Below are 17,730 nucleotides of genomic sequence, written 5' to 3' on the forward strand. Positions count from 1 at the left end.
AAACAAGAAAAATACTATTTGATACAAAACATAATAGACAATTGTTTTTTAATGCTATAGCTTTGTACATCCTTAAGTTAAAATTACTTTGTATTGCACAAAGTAATTTAAAAAAAAAAAAAGAGAGAGAGAGAAATGGAAGAACTTGAAATTAGCAGTTTCCTAAAGTAAATTTATATTACTGTAGTAAAGCCAAAATTCTTTTTTTTTTCTGTGTATTTTATCACAGTACGGAAGAACAGTCAGTCACTGCTCATTTTGCACTTTAGATTATTGCCTTTCCTCTCCCTTTGTTGTTTTAATTTAATTAAAAAGAAGCTCTTTTTTTGTGTGAGATATTCCTGATGTTGATACTGTGTGTGCACATTAACTGCTGTAGCAGGCCTGGCTGGGCTCTTTGGATGCTACAGCTTCCAAATGATTAATACAAATGCTGCTGGGAGATTATTCGAGCAAAGGCAGCACCAGATTATGGAGAGAAGCGCAGTAATGGCATCCAGGAATTCCTGAGCTTTCAGCTCAGACTGGCTACCAGCCCTCCTCAAGTAAATTGCTTCACATTGCTGCTCTTACCCTCATTACTTAGAGAAAATAATACTTTCCCAGGATAGTGTAAGATGGCTATGGTTAATGGAGAACCTCTGTAAGTCTTTAAAAGGCAGAAACTGCTATTAAGCAGCTACTGTTTTACTATTTTTTACTATTTTTAAACTTTTTTTTTTTACTGTTTTACTATTTACTACTTTGTTTTAAGCCTTATTTTGAAGGGAAAAAATCCACATTACTTAAAAAATGATGCTCATTGTGTTTTGGAATCAGACTGGTATTGTTTCAGCACTAGACTGGAGTGTGGTTAATAGATGTGTACCTGTGTGCACCTGTGGAGCAGTGAAAACAGAGGAATCCCTTTAGGAACACCACTGAGGATTGAAGAGCAGTGCATCCTGAGCAGTACAGCCAATATTCTGCTCATGTGACTACATCAAATATCTTGTGGTCAGCTGCAGTGCAGCACAATTATCCTCTCCTGATTTCCTTTCCCTCTGCCCCCAAAATGATTTTATACCACTACCAGCCTGGATATGGTGAATTTAAACAAATATAAACATTGTTCTTTTGCAAAGAACTTCCACATACAGTTTCTAATTAAATGATTTTAATCAGTCCAATTCAATTATCCTACATAAACATCAAATATCAAAAAGAAATCTGCTCCCGTAGTCCTTGCTGCCTCCTCAGAATGGTTCTCTGCGATATAAAGGATGTTTATTCTCCTGTTACTGCATCTCCAGATAATGAGCAGTTTTATTATAGTTGAAGCATTATCCCAGCATGTATTTGCAAGAAGTATATGACAATGAAATAGTAATTTTTCATTATTTTTCTTAATATCTTTAGACCATCTATGCCTCTGATAAATATTTATACTCAGCTTTGTATAGAAATATATTCCTCTCTTCTAAATTACCCTCAACTGCAGTTGGTTTTTTTTCTCTCTTTATCTATTGTAAAGCTTTTTTTAAGGTCATCTCAGTATTTTGCATGAATGCTTTTTCTTTTCTATGTTTGTTAGGAATGTGTGCTATGGACAAAGGAAACATTATTTGTCCAGGGTAATTTTCAGTTTTACTTTAGATCTATTGCTGCAAAGCATTTTGTTTTCTTTTAATCTGTATCTTAGTGATGAAATTATAATCAGCATTACTTACTGATCATGTTTTCTAGTAGACTGTATAATTAAAAGGGGTATCGTGAGTCACATAGGACTCAGAAGGATTCTGTTTCTTACAAAATTTGTCCCATTTTTATTTGAATGTCCCCATCACAAGAGGTTCATTACAACTAATTATTTTGGTTACACTTGGATTTGTGATGTAGTTCCCAAAAGAAAAAAAAAACCCTCTACTTTATTGTATTGTTTTCTTCAAAGAGGAAGTTTAGCTGATGTGGGGGGAGTGCACCAAAATGCTTCCTGTAAATAATTGTATCTTCATCATTTTCAGGGGTAAGAAAATGAGAATGAGAGAGCTGAGTGCCATAGGGATGTGTGTGAGTCTCCTGTTTCACCTTACTTTTTAAACTATGTTCTCTTTCACAGCAAATATTAAAGATGAAACCAGTTCTGATGTGGGCATTGTTTCCTTCTACTGCTTTGTTACATTGATATTGGTGATAGTCAGACGATTCACATGAAATGCACTCTCCCATTTTAATTTTACTCTCACCTAAAAATAGAGATTCTGTATTAGAGGAGTGTAATAGATGATAATGAGATGATAGAAAGGAAATACCAAGAAGCAAGAGAAAGACCAGAGAAAAATCCATGTAGAATTTAGCACTAATTTTGAGGAAATGAAGACATTGCCCTCTAAAATCTTGACATTTAAAATCCAGCTGTTTGTTGCTGCATCCTAATCCTTTTTGCTCCATAGGTTTCTGGAATGATGGAATTCTAATTTAATGGGGTTCTAGTGAGTTTATTTTCAGAATTGTGAATCTCCCTGTCACAAATCTCATTAACACAGATTAAATGTGAGGAACATTGCCTTAGTGACAGAACAGGCTCACGTGGCTGCCCCTTGTTCCACACAAGGAAAGAGGCATTCACAATCTGGGTAATACAGAAAATGTTCATGTGGTGGGTCTGTTCTCTTTCTAATTTAAGGAAGTTAAGACGTGTGTCTTCATTGCAGATCTTTTCAGGCAATTTTAGCTGCAAGATGTACATATCTCACACCTATCTGTGATAGTTTTCCATATTTTTATTAATATATTGTTAATGTTTGGATAATTCCCACGCATTTGTTATTATCTTTTCTCCCGAGTCCGTGTTTAACATGGCCTTGCCCAAATCTTGATACATTAAATGTAATTGGCAGTATTATTGATATTTGCAGGTATGCACTGTTTCAAAGGATTCCATTATAATGAACAACTTTTCATCCTTTATCCTCTGCCAGTACAGATTAACTTAAGTCCACCAATCACAAAATGAGAGTATGAACTCATATTTTTACTGCCAGTGATGTCAGAATTCATATGAAAGGATTAATATGAAGCCTTTAAAATACTGAGTGGAAAAATTATAGTGCAGTGAAAGCCACCTGTTTACATGGTAGTCTTGGTATTGAGAAAAATCTGTTCTGCTTCACAACTCCTTATTGTCTTATATAGGACCCAGGAGAGTTTGATGCCATTAGCAAGCGTAGGAATGAATGCAGAAATGTTTCAACAGATGTCAGAATTGTGCACTGTTTTGTATTTCTGCTGTTTTCAAATATTTTTCATTTAACAGCACCTTTGTCCTGCCTGGAGAAAAAAACAAATGAGTTTTGTGTGGAGATACAGCATTCACCTACATGTTACAAGGCAGCCTTGTCCTTCCATGGCGCACTTCACAGAGCTCTGTGGTAGCTGTAGTGACACAAAAGTAGTTAAAAACAACAGCCCAAAACCTGGATTTAAAATTCCCAACAGGTGGAACAGATCTTGTTGCATGTGTCAATATACTTCAAGGCCATCTTGCTACTGTAAAAAAAATCTTTTTGTTGCTATTTTCAAATAGAGCATAACATTTACTCAGGAGTTAATTATAGAAGAAAAATCAGTATTTGCTAAATAGGAAAAAAGTCTAATTGTGTGGCAACTGTAAGTGGAGAAAGGAAATCATGTTGAAAGGTGGTAGAATAACCTGGCATGTATATGGGTAATATTTTGAGCCTTGCATATGGCATGTAAAGCATTTTACAAATCAATAATTTCCATATTTTCCACATGCTTCCAGTTTGCTTCAGTCTACATTAAAATAATCAAAGTGTTGTAATAGTTGTGATTTTGTTTCATTTAAAATGATGGCTGTTGGCAGAATTCTCTTACATCAGAAGTTTGGAGATGTTGAGCTGATGTTTTATAAGTCATGAACCTGATTTTCGCTTTTACAAGGAGAAAGAGATTCTGTATCAGACGAGTTGAAGGTAATGAGATGATACCAAGATAATAGAGAGGAAATACCAGGCAACAAGAGAAGCTTTTTTTTTTTTAAAGCACTTAATTGTCAGTTGGTGTTTTACAAAGTAGTATTTTGTCTACAAATTAATGTTACAAAAAGTTATTGCCTATGCCTTAAAGAGAGATTTTTTGATTCTTTTGAGAACGTGTTCATTTTTCCTCTTGTGCTTAGAGCCAGGACTGGCTGGCTTTCCTCTGTGCTGATTAACAGAGCAATTCAAGGTTTGCCTTCATCCAGAAGTATGATTACAGAATACAATCTTATAGACTGCAAAATTTTTGGTAAGGATATAGAAAATATTGAATAGATTGATGGCTATGTGGTACCATTGACTAATATTATCTCCCTTTCCTCTTGCTGAGTGTATCAAGTTTCCTTGAAGAGCTGTGTGTACTTTTGATGCCCACTGCATCAAAATATGATCAGAATGTGTTGAGGTAGCCCTTGCCTAAGGCACTGCTCTGTACTTTTGGCTCTTTCAGGCCAGTGCCTCTGGCTCCAGAGTAAAGGCTTAAGATCTGAAATGAGTTCTAATGATCAATATTTCTTTCTTCTCTCAATAATTCTTACAGAACTTTGAAAAACTGACTCCCAAAGGCGAGTGAAACTTGTAATTTGGTTTTGCTCGACGTGAAGTTGCATAATCCTTCAGCACATTACATGGTTCTCCCATGGCATTAGGGTATTAGTACTAATGGAAAGACATAGTTATTACAAACAATTCCAAATTTCACGGTGTGTATCTTAATAACAGAAGGGGATTTTCTCATGATTAAAAAGAAAAATGGGTGGCAAAATAAGGAAGGAATGCTTGTTACATAGGATGATCCCCTGGAGGCTTAATTACTGAAAAAACAAATAGGAGGTAAATGTTCAAGATGTTTACAGGTTAAACATTCCATGAGTATCTTTTAAATAAGAGTATCTGCAACCTTGGAGCAGCTAATTGCTCAAGAATCACAGCCATTTGTGCTGCCTCATTTTCCCCTGGGATTGACACTCACAACAGGATAATTCTTACCCTGATATAAGTGTCACAGTAGGGAGTCAGTGTAATTTGCTGATATGATATCAAAAATAGCATTAAGGTAATTACGTTTTGCACTTGTAATGTTTCACAGGCAATAATATAACTGAAAATTACTTTTTTTTTTTTGCTTGTAGTAACCTGGCCTTTCCCCACCAGAACCACCGTTTTCTTCTCTTTTTCCTTCTAAGGTTGAGGATTGAAGTTACTCAAAAGTTTTGGGGCTTTTTTTAGCATCTTCAATACAGAATTGTATCCAATCATCAGAGGTGAAGAAGAAATTGAAGCAAGTATTACACTGTTTGGCTTGGGAGACGTTTTGTAGACTAAGCTGATCCATTGTGTGATCTGTCTTCAGTACTGCTCCACTGCAGTTTAAATTGAACTCTTTTTTCCTCTCGTTTTCTGGAGGAAAAGTAAAAAGCATAGATTGTTTTGTTGCTGTGGCTTGGATGTATTTCAGTTGATGAAATTAAACCTTTGTGTTGAAAAATTTAATTCCCCATAACACTAGCCTTAACTTGTGAATTGTGAAACCTACGCAAGAAAGATCAGTATTTGCAGCTCTTGGAATTACCTGGAAATACACCTGTTCTTACAGCCCAGTGGAAAAGTGACTACAGCAAGAAAACCAGACCTGGATTTAAATTGAGCTCCTCCTGAATTTGCATCAGGTGACAGAATGACCCAAGTACTACTCTCTCGGGTCACTAGGGACAGAGGAAATGGATTTAGTTATGACTTAGACTCAGCTCAACCAGAGATTTTGCAAAGCTCTGTAATAAGTTGGTGGTGTTTCTTTGAAGTCTTGTACCAGTTTCTGTGAAATGCCCAATTCCTGGGAGCACTTTCTCATTTTCATGTGGTATTTTATTTAGGTGCTACCTACCTATCTTATTTAGGCATTTTAGAGCACATTTACAGTTTTGGTATTAACAAAGGATGATTGTTCATTAAATCTTGGTCCAAACAAGAAAAGGTATCCCAGAGATGACAAACATGGGGGATGAGAGTTTGAGCTTTTGTATCTACAAAACACAGGCAAGTTGAAGAACTGATGCCAGCTTTCACATCAGCTGGTGTAGCTGGTATGGAGCCTCCAGCAGCTGCCCCATGGAAAGCTGCTCTGGAGCCAGCTGTGACTTGGCTCTGCTTCATCCCCACCTCCACTGAGCTCTTGCAGGAAAAAAAAAGTATTTGTCTACCTGTCTTTACCTGTCTTTGAGGGGCTCCCTGACTATGCTGCCCATGGGTGACTGTTTCCTGCCAAAGATTGGTCATGAAAATGTGTAAAGGAGCCAAGCTGGACTGATAATTTATCTTTGCAGCTGTTCCAATATACAGGAATGACCATTTAAAGAGAGATTGTTCTTCAGTTAAAAAGGCACTCTGAGCATCTCAAAATTAAAGCCTAGAAATGAAGGTGAATTCAGATGATGTATTTGAGGGTTCTCCTGCAATGGGCTAAACCACACAGGGCAGAAAAAGAGAAAGGCACATTTGAATACAATTTTGTTTTGCCATTGAACAGTGCTATAGACCCTTTTTGTAGATAGACAAATGCTTGTCATTACTTTATGCTCAAAGGCAACATTGAAAGTGACCTGGAACAGGCAGGAACTGACTTTTTTCTACTAATATGATATGAAAGTTTTATCGTATTAGGAATTTTCTGTCATGGTGGATTAGTATCAGGTCATATTAATGTTCCTTTTTACTAACTTACAATGAAATGTGCTAACGTGACTACACTTCACTATCACATGAGAAAAAAAGCAGAATTATTTCATATTAATGTGATACCATAGAAAGATTTCAGTACCTCTGTCCCACGGCAAGTGGGAAGAAGTTAAAAATAAAATGAAATATAATGGCTTGGGACAAGGAGTTTGTGGGATTTTTTTTTCCCAGGGATGAAACTCCTTCCCTCACCCTCCCTGCCCCCAATATCATGTCTATATTTGTTTAATGGTTTCTGGATTTTTGAAGTGATTAATTTTGAAGCAGTTTGGGCTTGATTTCGTAATTATGGTTGCTCTCCCATTTCTAACTAAAAGTCATTGGGTGCACTGAATATTGAATACCTATACAAAACAACCCAGATTTTCCACGCTGATTATCTCTTTACTTTCAACAAATCAAGTGTTGACTTTTCAAAACGTTGATCTAGAAGCCAAATTAAAAAAAAAAAAATTAAAAAATAGAAAAGTTGGGGAGGAAATAAGGGGGAGGAGGAAAAAATAAAAGAAAAAAGAAAAGCCATCATATTGTGTCCATGCTCCATTATGCACAGAATTCTGTGGCCAGAAATAATTAACAGGCACAAAGGGTGGCAGTTAGTCATTTGGCTGTATGATTTTACCTGCAAGGTTTCTTTCATCTGGAGCCAAAATCTGATAAAAATGGATAATGTTTGAAATGTTTGGTCTTATCTAAATTATGACCAGAAAAAGCCTGGGTTTAATCTTGGCTCCAAACTTTTACAGGACAAAGCAGATGAGCTTGGCTCCTATTGAAATTCAAGTCATCTCTAATTCTGAAAATCTGTAGTGTGGTTTTCAGTGTTTCCTTTTTGACACAGCTAACATTCCTAAACGCTTTGCTCTGAAATAAAAGGAATCAAAACCTTTCAAAAACTCTGAAGAGGTGATAAATTAATGCAGAGTCACTTATAAAAGGGCAGGACTGCTTCATTAGATGGCATCCATGAAGAAGGCTGGGTTCCCTGCTGGAAGGTGATGAAATGTATTTCACCAGGTCAGAGGACTTGTGGTGCACATACAGCCCCCTTTGCTTAGCAGGTGAGGGGAGGAGAACAGACCCCATCACGCTCCCATTTCCAGTGAGAAGAGAACAGTTGTGTTTCTCAGTTGTTATTCTAAGCAACAGCAGTGCCCTCACGATTGGCCTGGAGCCCCTTTTGCTGTTTGTTGTCCTGGCCCTGCGTGGGCTGTGCAGTGCTGGCTTCCAGGAGCACTGTGGAGCTGCAGGGCAGGGCTGGAGATGTTGTGCCAGCCCTTTTGTTTGAGCAAACACCTCCAAATGAGACAAGCCTTTGTGCTCCTAAGCATGGCAAGGGCAGGCAGAGCTGGTGGGCTCCCTCTCTCCATCGCTGAACTGGGGACTGCACTGCTGTCAAGTTAGGGAACAAGTCTGATCCAGGTTGTTTATGAGTTGGTCATGGTGTTGTTGATCTCACCAGCACTCAGAGATATAAAAATAGGTGGGCTCTACCTGGGGAATTTGGAGCCTGAAGTGCTCTGCGTCATTCAAAACACTGATTTGGGAATCTAGTGCAAGCAAAGCTAATCCTAATCCATGGCTCAGCACAGCAGTAATAGCCAGCTGCTAATGGATACTGGGGAGAAAGTGTGGATTGCCAAGTCAAGCTTGGTCTTTCTGAGACCTGTAGGAAAACGTTGTATTAGAGAGGAGAAACTCTGAAGTTTTTATGTCAGTATATTAAAAACACATTTGTTAATAATGTGTAGTCGTTTAAAAGCTCCTGCAGGTTAAAGAACCTGGGCTCCTCATCCTAGTGCTGTCCCTAGGAGGTTCAGAAGCTTCTCATCAGAATGGCCTCAATTAAAACAGCAGCACCTCTATCTGTAGATTACTGCTTTCCATAATTTATATTGTGTTATCTCTCTCTTCAGACTGGTTTTTAATTTTTACGTTTGCAATTATAAGTGATTTACAGGAAAATTCATTGCACGTCCTGTCCAGAGTCATTAAATTCACCTGGGTTGAATAACCTGATCCTCACCTGGAAATAACCGCATCAGTGACATTATCTTCCTGAATTTTCAGCTAGCTTAGAAGTATAGCACTTATCTTTTCTTCCTTTTTTTCTTCCCTCTCAAGTGTAGTGGTGGGGGAGGGGGAAACATTTTTAATTCGTAAGAGATAATTAGCCAAGTCTGAAAGGTGTGCACTAATTACAGAATGCTGTATATCTTGTGTAGCTGATTGCAGCACAGGTTTCTGAATAGTAGGTATGATTTTTTCCAAACACTGTTCAGTAATTTGAAATGTTATTAGGGGATTAACTTTCCATATGAAAAGCTAAACTAATACTTATTATACAGATTATAACAGCAAGTGGCCTAGGAAGCTGTTGAGGCCATTATTTTGCAGGCTGCTGTCACAGCCAAGGACCAAGGAGAGTGCTGGATAACCATCCCAGCCAGGGGAATATGCAGAGCAGCATCGTCTGCTCTTACTCACCCTTCCCACTCCTGCCAAAACCAGGCAAGCTGATGGGCTCCATCCAGGAGCTCTGAAATGAAGAGGCAGAGCAGAAAAGGTGTGGGAATTGTTTTGTGCTGTATTGTTCTGCTATGGTTGCAAATCAATCAAACTATGCTGATATTCTTGAGTTATTTAGAAGCCAATCTTTGGGAAAATGTTGAAAATATGTTTTGAGAAATTGAGCAGTACACCTTTAAGTATCTACTTCAGATTGCTGGAAACAGGGTAAAGTTAGTTTCTGCATCAGTATTTTTAAACCCCATTAAATAGCTTGTTTTGATTTACTGTTTATGGTGGTAGGTAGTAGCTGTGGCTGATTCTTCTTCCCTCCTCCCCAGTTTTATGCTCTTACAGGGTCACAAACTCCCTCTTTGTGTGACCTCTGATATTTGTCCAACACATTGGAAACGTAACTGGATTCCTCCAAGCTAAAAGCATGAAGCTGTGGCTAGAGCTCAAGGCTTGTAGCTCCAGAGAAAACTCCCATTCCTTATGAACAAGGCAACAGCAAATGCAGACCTACTTTTAAATGGAGGCCATGCAGCTGTGACCATGGAGAATGGATGTGGGAGTTTGTGGAGCAGGAGAAGGAAGCTCTTAGATTTCTCTGCTGAATAAGTCAGCACTTAAGTGTAGAGCTAACACTGGGGCTGTAAAATGCACACCAATCTGTGGATTGAAAATACCTATGTACAGTTTGTGCTTCTAGGGGAAATGGAACCTTGTCTTGGAAAAAAAAAAAAAAGGAAAAATTGTAAAGTTTGCTTACCTTTCTAAATCTGTACCCTGGTTTAGTGTTAAATTCCAACATCACCTTCATCACCAGAACCAATCCTCCCACCATCCCACCAAAAAGAAAATAATCCTGCCATTGTTTTAAAAATAAATTGTTTTTATGTAAAAATGCAGTAATTGCATCATATTATGTACACTGAGTTGTATTCTTTGTTTTGGAAAGTACTTGGTCAATTCTTCATAAATAATTTAAAACAGAATTCATTATTACTTTTTTCTCTGCCTTGTGTCTTCATTTTGCATCCGTTTATAGATCAACCAGCAGAATTCTTCCTAAGAGGAGTTGCATCTTCTCTTTAACGAATGTCCAATTTATTTATTAAAAAGCAAATTATCTGTTCTCACATCTGCCTACCTTATTAATCAATGCTTCCATTGCTTTGCTTTTCAGTGGTCTTTCTGTTTGTAAAATTATAGCTTCAGCCCCTCTGTGCTGATATATGATTGAATAGCTTATTGAATGCACTTTGTCCACGTTTCTGGAATAAATTTGCTGTTCTAAATTTTTTAATGCATTTAGCTTCCAATATGAAACTTGGGGAAATGGCTCTGAACATCTCCACATCAGGTTCCCATTGCGTCCCTTTGTCTATCCTAGCAGTAATATCCTCTGAGATTTTCTCCTACAGGCATCTCTGAAACCCTTAATTGAACCACTAGTGTGCTTGTTTAAAGTGTTTCCCTCGCTTGGCTTTCTAAAATGATTTTTAAGCTTTTCCTACACACGTTTCCAGTTTCCCCAGCCTTTCCCTTAACTAATGGCATTATGATGGTCTCCTGCCTTCAGGGATCTCTCTTGAACTACATGAACTTGTAAAGTGTCAGTGAAGGCTTCTCTCAGTTTCTGTTCCCACTTAGATTTCTCCCTTGGATATCTGATGTCTGGTCTGTGGGCTTCCTTGGGGCTGAGCTGTGAGTAGCTGTGCATCCTTTTGCAAGAGAAGAAAGGGGTGTAAGTCACTGCCTTGCTCCTTTGCATGGGCTGCCACTGAGCCAACAGGGAAACCACATTGTATGAGTTCAAAACTGGCATTGATGCCATTAACAGTGGGTAAAGCAATGAGTTCTTGTAGCAGTTTGTATCAGGATATGCCCATATGGTACTTGCTTCCTCAGTGTCTAACCAAAGTTAGAAAACTCAGACTGAAGTGCCTGTGAAGCTTTCAGGTTATAGCTCCGGTTACTTGTAAAATCAAAGATTTGGGAAGCCTTGTAGGAAAGATTAAGAAAGATCTATAGAACACCCAGTATGATGGTAGGAGGCATCAGATACAGTTATATCTTGGAACAGTTAAATTAAGGCAAATTAATTCTTTAAATATTCCAAGCAAACATTGCATTTTAGCTTGATACTTTTCATTCTCATTCTGGAAAGTGAATTTTTAAATCTTTGAGTTTGACCCAATAAAAAAAAATATTAAAAAAAAACAAACCAGGGAAAAACCTCACGCTGAGAGATTCTGACTGTCTGATTCACTTTTGGCTTTGTTTCATTTGGTTTAGCCTTTTTCTTTTAATACTTGATCAAATCTTTCACTTCCAATATTCTATGGATGGGTTCAAAAGCAGTTTTGTTTATCTTACATATTGTTCCACATATCTGTCTTGAGCTGTGCTGGCTTCTCTTGTCATTTTGACACTGATTTACTGGAATGAACTTATATTTTAAACTCTGTTACTGTTCTTTAAATGCCTTCCACTCTACATTAACATTTCTCAACAACAGTTAGTTCTAATTAGTTTTTTTTTCCAGACTGTTTGCAAATCTAGTACAGTATCTTTTGAAAACAAACTTACTGAAGAATATCAGAAGAAATAAAGTGATCAAATGACTTTGCTGCTGGTAGTTCACCTATGTTCTGTGTGTGCTTGTACCCAGTTATATTAATGTCTAATAGTCATTTAACTCCTAAAGGATGTTTTGATGGCTTTTTAACTTCCCACATGTATGTGTATGCCAGTGTTTGTCTTGATCTTAAACAGGTTTTCAGTTTTTCTAGAGATAGTGGAGAGCCACAGCTGCACCAAGATAGCTTTATAATTTTCACTGAAAGAATTTTGCATATATGTTAACATCTTTGTCCTGTTTTAAACCAAACAGCTGAATAATTTGCTTCCTCATGTCTTTCATGTGCTGCTGCACAGACAATCACTACATGTCCTCTGCAGCACCAAACCACTGTGCAGATACGTTTCATTCAGTGTTCACTTTTTTTTCTAGGAGGACTGTTTGCAGACAAATTTATTTTAAATTTATTTTAAACAGTGCCTATGGATGTAAATGAGCGTAGGTACATTGAAAGAGAGAGAGAAAATATCATTTTTAGAACCATACAATTAATATGAGTTGAGGGTTGAGCATTCATGGTGTGCCATTCTGATCCGTGTGATTATTTTCTCTCTCCCTTGTATGCTATTTCTTCATGGTTTGGTGCTCTTGAGGTATGAATTTTAGTCAAATAAAGACAAGACTCTGGTTGCTTTATGACTTGTATTACTGTAATTCTTAGGAATCCAAGTCATGGGGTATAATTTCACTGCCCTAAGCACTGCTGAACCAGAGGAGATTGCTGAAGAAATTACAGCACAAGGAAAAGGAAAGCACAGAGGTGGAGGCAAAGGGGGCAATACACAGCCCTGGATGGACCTGATGGGAGTCTGGGGAAGTTTTTCCGCTCTCTGCAACATCCATTGCTCTATTAGGTCTTCACTTCTTCCTCTCTTTAGTCTTGCTGACAGAAGAAACATAATTAATATGCTGGCTGGCAGTTATATTCTTTGAAGATGGGGCTGAGGAGAGCATTGGGAGCTAACTAGAACTTTAGAAAACACTCTGAAATATGAGGAGCAGCATGGGAGCATTCACACATTTTTTGGTTTCTATCTGCCTTAAAAAAAATAACTTATGTGAACAAGAGTAATAAAACTTTCAGCAGTGGGTGAGAGATCAGCCATACTGGGGACTGTGAAGATTTTTGAGAGTGAGGATGAGTCCCATGGAATTGGATGGACTGAAGGGAGTGCATTATTGCTCTGCTTTGCAGTGTTGCTTGGAGCTGTGCATTCAGGAAAAAAACCAAAACAAAGTAGAGAGGGACTGCCTGGCTAACAGGCTTAGCTGTGTGCATGGACAGGAGAGCTCTTGTATGAAAAGAACCTGCAAGACTCCAAAGATTGCATTCCAGAAACTGGGTTTGGATGGATGTTTAAGTGCAAGTGCAATTTGATGAATGCAAACAGTTAGACCTTGTCTGAACAAACATTTACAGTAAATTTGGCATTCATTTTGGTTTTAGTGTTACTCAGATTTTTCAGAAGAGCAAAGCACAAAAAGTGAAGCAGATTTCACCGTGCTTGATTTCCAGGTTTGATTGGAAAGCAGTGGGACAGGGAAAATTCCTTGCCCCTCACAGTACTATTGCTGTTTCTCCATCCCCATCTTTGTGCCTGCTTCTTCTACCCTAAGCCTTAATGGCAATTTCATAACACTTAGGTGATCTTCTGACTGTGGTCTTTGGCTTGTTTGGCATGTTTCCTACACGCCAGCAACTCGGTGAGATACAAGGATGACACATGAATGAGCACACCCTTGAGAAAAGAGGATTTTTGGAAAAAAGAGCTGTGACAATCTCAGCAAGAAAACTGCCTTGCTCAATTCCTCTGTGTTGTACCACAGCATCAAAGAAATGCTTGACACAACTTTCACATTACCTTGCTTCCCAAACTACCTGCAGGACCTGCAATTAGGCAAAGCACTCAGATTAAAGAAGCAAGAAAGGCACCACGCTGCTCCTTAAGTTGCTGAGAGACTTTTTCAATTCCTGTCTGCATCATGCAGCTTCATCCCTGTGCCTTGTTACAGCTTCACTGGGCTTTTGGTAGTGCAGGGCTGATTTTTATCTGGGGTTTTCTAAGTTTTGCCAGAATCAGGGAGGGATGGTGCAGAACTGAAGAGGTTATAGGGGATGGGAGGATTTGCTTGCCTCCATAAGCCTGTCACAGTTGGCAATGATTCGTCCTTTTGACTTAAAAATTTTCTCACTGTGTGTGTAATCTTTCCCCATTACACATAATTTTAAATTTAATTTAAAAGTATGTGTTTGAAGACAGTGTAACCCTGTCTACAAAGCATATCTGAAATTTCAGCATGCAAGTGAGTGTAAAACATTTGATTTGATGCTGTTCAAAGCAACGCTTGCTAACAGCATGGTATACAGGTAGAGAAAGTATAAAAATACGGTGTAATGCAGTGGAATGAAAAAGTATCTTTCCAGTTCTATTCTGAGAATGCAGCAAAAATAGCCCAATGCCAAATGCTATTTGAATATCACTTCTTAATATGTCTGATACACTTATTCTTTATGTGAGCCCACTGCTGTCTTGCTTATGCTGCAAAAATTCAAAAATACCTATATTAAATTTATTTTTTTTCCCTCTAGGTGTACCAAATTAGTTTCCTGCTCCATTCTCAACTCCTTATATTTTTTGAATTGACTAATTGATGGCATTCCTACCTTCATGTTGTAGAAGAGAATTTGGACCTAACAGCTCCACGTACTGTTTACAAAATCTTGTCTCTCTCTGCAGGGGAATGAATCCCATGCAGTTTCACTGCTTGCTAAATTGAGAGAAGGTGGCTGCAAGGAATTGTCGCCCTGGTATGTCTGCTCTGACACCAGTACTGGACAAGAAAAGCTTCTCTGCAAACCCTGGCAGACTCAGCAGTGGTAAAAGCAATCCTGTGAGAGGTTGGGTTTACTCTTCACTATCAATGAGAGGTAATAGTAAAGCAATGGGAGAAACAGGTATTAAACATAGCACATATATCAAAATTAAGCAGCATTTGTAGTAAATCAGTTGGTCTGCAGATCCTAGCAGGACTGTCTTGCTGTGTTGTCTCTAACCTTTAGCCACAGCTTGGATTGCAGGCTTGAGTTACGTGCTGACAATAACCACACTGTCTCACTGACTTATTTTGACAGTTTATGTCCGGTTACTTTCAGTGATTTGCAAAGCTGACATTTCCCTTTAGTGAACCTGAAACTCCTTTCTGCTGTATTGCCCAGATATTTTTAACATACCAGGCAGTAATGAAAAGCAGAATGTTCTCGCTGAATCTGGGGAGGGGGTCTTACAGCGAATACAAGGGGTGAAAGGAGCTGGAATATAAACAACAACTGGGCCCCAGATTAGTATAGAGGCTTATTTCTACTAATTTGTCATGCTATAAATGCCACACTACTGTTCTGTTCCAGAGCAGATAGTCTTCTGATCTTACAATATTTTCTTTCCTTATGGTAAAGTGTATTAGATTGAGCCAATTTATACTGACAGCTTTCCTAAGTTAACTTCTCTGTGAATTCCCAGCTCATTTAATGTATTTTCCTCATGTTTCCCACATTTGAGTTACCTTTGTTCTGTGTCTGAAGGATAGGAAGCTGATAGTTATTTTATATTTATATTTCAAGGCTGCTTAATGTTTAATGAGGCTGAATATGTTGTAAAAAGCTTCAGAACACTCAGGCTGGTGAATATTTCATGTCGATCTACAGAGACAACTATATTGATCTTTTAAGCATCTGCTAAACAAGACAAGGAATAAATTAGATTTTGGTCAGTTTGATTTGGCTGGTGAGTTAAATAGCTTTTAGAGCATTATCACCTTTTAAAATGTTTTGTTTCCAGTTGAATAAAGTAGATTTTAAAGGCAGTATTTCATGTCATTTCTCATTGCTCTTCATCTTGCCTGTTTCATTTCAGCTGTGTTTGTGTATGTTGTGAAGGGATGCAGGAATATAAAGAGGGGATGTTTGCACTGTCTGTTTTATGCAACCATGATTAGTTAAACCTTGTGAAGTCCTACTTGTCCCTGTTGACTGCATTTTGGACACAGGTTCCCACTATTAAACTAATGTTTATTTACATGTCTAGAAAATTCTCTGCAAAGATGGGCCATGAATACAGTCTGATTCAGGGGAAAGCCTACTTTATCCCCAAGTTCATTATCCCAGAGAACCTATTTTAACATCTTGTATGCAAGTTTATTTTTACCAGCTTTGGGATAACAAGTGCAGAAAATGGATTTCCTTGCAAAAAGAGGAAAAAATAAATTATCCATTCAGATAAACATCCATTCAGATGTTTACAGAATTGTCCTGTAAACCTACTGCAAGTGCATAACAAGGCCTTAGAAAGATCCCTTTTGTACTGAAATAATTTCAAAGCAGTTTTGCGATGATTGCAAGTTTCCAAACTCTGCAGCCAGAACACGCAGCACAGGCAGAGCTGATCCAACATGGACATTTTTATTGAGCAGCTGAGTAGGCAGCCTTGCCACAAAGCCATGGGGTTTGACTGTTAGCTCAAGAATAGGTCATTGAGCTACCTTAGAGAAAGACCCATGCAGGAAACCTTTGCCAGTTAGACTAAACTCAAGTGTAAATTACTGCATTTATGGTCTCCATGAAAACAGTACTCTCTATCCTGCAAGTATACAAATATTTCTCTGGTGTGGAGCTAAGTTTTAAATTATTTTGCAGTAAATATTCTAACTCTATATGTAATCCTAAATAAATCTGTTTCAGGTTAGATATATTTATAAGTATATATGGGAATAATACTTTTTTTGATTGTTTAACTATACTTTGCTGTATGCAGTTTGGAGCAGCTGTAATAGCTGTGAAAACTTCATTTCTTTGGCAGAAAACAATTAAAAGTTATCAGAGATTTGGGGAGGTTTGGGGGTTCCCAGAAATGTTACATCTCTACTAGATTTAGAATGTAAAACTTAAGGACAAAGAAAAAAGGCAGAGGAATTGATGCAAAATCTGCAAAACTAAAAGCTGAAATTAAGTGAAGCTTTTGGTTTTTTTACAGTCTAGGATACCTCTCTAGCACTCTTTTGCTTCAGTCCTGCTACCCATGGAATTTCCTTGTGAATTCACCCTCTAAAAAGATGTTAAAATGTCTCACCTACATGTTACCATGTAAAGATCTCAGGAAGTTTTAGCCATCTGAAATCTATTGCACTTGTAATTTGATGGGCTCTCAACTGGCATTCCTTTCTTTGGGGTCCCAGTAACCAAGGCCCTGTGTGATGCAGTGAAAGTCATATTTAAATTTAAAGCTGGAGGGGGGCATTGGGAGTAATTTGGGGGGGATGTCTCTGACCTGTCCATCTCATCATTACTGTGTTCTGTATGTCTATGTTGTCTTACAGTTGATCTAATGATAAAAGTTCATCCTCACTTTTATTTCTTCCTGAAACATTAAATTCACTGACTTTTATCCAAACAGAAAGTATGTCCTGAGAAGCCCTGACAACATCAGGCTCTTGGGGGCTCAGTAAGTACAGCAATTACTTCAAGCTATGTTTTCAAAAGCTATACTAATTTTTCATCTTTAGTGCCCCCATTGGTCCTTTTTAAAGGCTGTCAGGCTATTCCCACATGAAGAAAATATTTCCTATGCATTTTGATGCATATCTAAATTCTTGTTGATATGATGGAACATAGTCATTTCTCACGTATGTGTCACCCTTAATAAGTACTACTAAATTAGTACTCAGATTTGGGATCATGCTTGTTCTATACAGTTGTTCTGGAATTTCAGGTATGTGGTAGTTTCAGACCACAAATAAGGCCAACTA

This window comes from Catharus ustulatus, chromosome 6 (genome assembly GCF_009819885.2).
Source record: "Catharus ustulatus isolate bCatUst1 chromosome 6, bCatUst1.pri.v2, whole genome shotgun sequence".
Taxonomy (NCBI): Eukaryota; Metazoa; Chordata; class Aves; order Passeriformes; family Turdidae; genus Catharus; species Catharus ustulatus.